At 40.5% G+C, this 3,564-nt stretch overlaps 1 pseudogene; it reads left to right on the forward strand.

The window, feature by feature from the left end:
* LOC130194159 (interferon-induced protein with tetratricopeptide repeats 5-like) overlaps window positions 1-3,080 on the forward strand; it is an 8,005-nt pseudogene extending 4,925 nt beyond the window's left edge.
* The last annotated feature ends 484 nt before the right edge of the window (window positions 3,081-3,564 follow it).

Consider the following 3,564-nt stretch of genomic DNA (forward strand, 5'->3'; position numbering starts at 1 on the left):
GGAAGTAAAAGTCGTAACAGGTTTCCGGGTGAACCTGCGGAAGGATCTACCGATGAACAGACCGTCTGCATGAGGCGGACATAGTTCAGATTAAGTGGTGTATTGGAAGCTCATTTTGCAAGTGATTTTTTTTTCGTCGGCGACCAACAACGGGCGGTTTGGGAAAGCTCATTCTCCCGGCGTTAAATGCATTAAATTAAAAAAAACTAGTTAAACCTGTAATTGAATTAACTGAGTTAACGCGTTATTTTTCACAGCACTAATATATATATGTATATACACATTTTTAATTTTTTGTTTCATTGCAGCCATTTGCTAAAATCAAAAAAGTTCATTATATTTATTATTAATGTACACTCAGCACCCCATCTTGACAGAAAAAAACTGAAATGTTGACATTTTTGCAAATTTATTAAAAAAGAAAAACTTAAATATCACATGGTCATAAGTATTCAGAACCTTTGCTGTGACATGACATGTAAAGTACTTTAATATGTTTGTGATATATCTTTTTTATGTTGTTGTTGGATTGCACCTTGTCGAACCGGTCCCTGTGCACTCCTGCTCTTTTGTTTGTGTTTGAGGAACCGGTCTGGGAAGTCTGAATCTCAATCTATGAAAATATGAGTTTGTTTCATTTCCTTCAGATGTGGCTGAAGGTTTTCAATCTGGGGAAACGAAAGTGAAGAAGAGGGAGATCACAACACACACAGATGCATTCAAAGGTTGGGAAGGTGCAGACATAAATATGTGATATCTTTTGTTTTTAATCTTTCAGTCACGCAATCATGACGTATCGGTCGAAAGTCAAGGAATGTTATTGTCGTCATTTATACGGAAATGCCCCCTCGTTGTGTTCGTGAACATTTAAAGCTGCGTGCTCAGCGACATCTCATCATTTCTACCCCGGAGGCCAGAGCATCAGGAGCAGCAGCAGCCGAAACTCAGAGAACTGACCGAGTTGAGGAAACAGCTGCATGATGGCGTGAGTAGCTGTTCATGCGTTTCATATCATTATCGTCGTTATGATTTGTTTAATATCTTATCATTGTGTCTTTGAGCCAACGCGTATTACCATTATAGATCCTTCAAGACATTGATGATGTATTCAAACACTGATGTTCAGTCTGATGTTTCTTTACTTTTTTTAACTTTTTCTTAAATATGAAATCCAGATCTTGCAATTACGAGATATTTTGTAACAGTGCCACAGAGATTATACAAAATATTTTTTAAATAATGTATTTTACCTAACAAATTCTATCAGTTGTTTTCTTTAAGTTTCATCCGACACTTCCAAGAATATAATTCTGGTGGAGAAATGTAAAATGTGTTTTATTTTCCATATTCATAGCCTACTCACTTACTCACGTGTTCTCCTCTGTGGCTCACACTTTCCTTTCCTATCCTTTCCCTTTCCCTTTCCCTTTCCCCAGCCATCTTTTGTTTCTTCGTTCTGAATCCCTCCTTTTTTTCTCCACACCTGCCTCACCAGCAGCATCCTACCTTTCTTTACTAATGTATTTAGTCATCACTTTGTTCATCTTTGTGTTTTCTTTCAGTCTTTGTTTTTTCTCCTTTTTCTTTCCCACCGTGTTATTCTTCTCATATTTCTTTCCTCATCCATTCCTTCTATCGTTCGTTACTCCTTACTTATTTCCTTGCTGTCCATTAACTGTACCCTCCTACATTTCTAACCCCCCCTCCCTCCTCCCATCCTTCCTTACTCCCCTTTTTCCTTCCAAACTTTCAGATCCTACGCTGTTTATTTGTCACATACACGCTGCCAGCAGTGACATCATTTTCTTTCAAAGGAGCTAACAGATTACTATTTATTATTTCTTTCTTGGCCATTCAATGCTCCTTACTCCATTTCTATCTTCTTCCCTTCCTAAACATGAAATGAACAATGATTATCCAAACATACACGCCACCAAGCATATTATATGAACCTAGTGATGTATTGTAATATTTGGTCTTTTCATCAGTTGTTCTCAGAGTAAAAACAACTAGTGGCAAAACTGGAGGCCCTGCAGTGTCACTTCACCTGGAATATGGAGATCAACAAGAACAAACTTTACTTCAACGAAAAGCTGGTGGACTTCGGCACAGAGGAGGAAACAGCTGGCTGGGTCACATCTACAACCTGCAGGGGTTCATTCAGTACCAGCTGGGCTCCACCAAGACGCCCAGAGTTTCTTCAACAAGGCTGCAGAGGCCTTCCGCCAGATGAGGAAAGCAGATGACGGTCCCTGGTTAGTGGTGAACTAGGGGAACCTGGCTTGGCTGCACACCACCTGGGAGACCAGGCAGGGGCGAGGCCTACCTGTCAAGGTAGACGCCTTGATGAAGAAATACCCATCACCATCGCAGGGAGCTCCATGCAGAGACCTACGCTGAGAAAGCCTGGACCCTGATGAAGTTCAGCAAGACAGAGAGCTGGTGGCAGATTCTTCCAGAGAGCCATCAAGATGCAGCCGGAGATGGTGGAGTGGAACACCAGTTACGTCAGGGTTAGTGAGTGATTTTAAAACAGCGACAACGGGCTGGGGCTGACTTCTTGGAGAAAATGAGAGTCCCCAGAAACAGGATCCAGAGAACTTCTACCTCGCTGTTTTACCTTGAGCAACGTGGAAAAAAGGAGAAGGTTAAGGATGAAGCACGTGATTTGGGCCCGTAAGGTTTTGAGAAATCCCGCAGCTCAATGGCATGAGAACGATAAAAGGGTTTACAGTAACTACATATCTATTGATGAGGCCATTGCTCTGGCAGAGGAGGCTCTGGAACTCCATCCAGATGAGCGCTATCTGAAGAGATGTGCTGCACTCTGTCTGAAATGGAAGATCATTTTTTTCAGGGACAGTCACACAAAGCAAAGCATGATAGACAGAGCAGTCAGTCTCCATGAGGAGGTGATTTCTCTCTACCCTCATTCTTCACTTGGGGAAAAAATAGACCTTGCAAATATACACCCAGTCAATAATGGCATGGATAAAGCTGACCAGATGTACCAGGACCTGCTAAAATGGATCTGGAACCGGAGAGAAACAGCTCCTCTACAACAAATCCAAAATTTTTAAAAATTGATCGAAAAGCCCCCGACCAGTCATTTGGTACCACATGAAGGCGGCAGAGATACCGGAACGATCCTTCTATCGTGCGAACAGCATCAATCTTCTGGAGAAGTTCAAAAATAAAAGCTGGAACCGAATGGGTAGAGAAATAGAGGAGTTTCTGGAAAACCTGCAAGAGCCATAGTGTTTGTTTTTTTACAACACTGATCCTAGTTCTGGAAACAAAAGGTATTGCTAAAGAAAAATCTGAAAATACTTATAAATGGATTAGTTGTATCCTTTAGTGGCAGGTGTTTTTACAGGTTTTTAGTTAATGGGGGAAAAAGGCTTTAAAAAACTATATTAAAAAAATATTGTCATTTGTATCACAGGCTGATCATTCAATATACCACGGGTCTTTTAAATAATATCCACTGTGACATGTTTAAAGTCATTATCATAATTATATATTACTTGGTTTATTGCAATAGATATTGATCATATGTCGTGT

Source organism: Pseudoliparis swirei, chromosome 5 (assembly GCF_029220125.1).
Source record: "Pseudoliparis swirei isolate HS2019 ecotype Mariana Trench chromosome 5, NWPU_hadal_v1, whole genome shotgun sequence".
In the NCBI taxonomy this organism is placed as follows: Eukaryota; Metazoa; Chordata; class Actinopteri; order Perciformes; family Liparidae; genus Pseudoliparis; species Pseudoliparis swirei.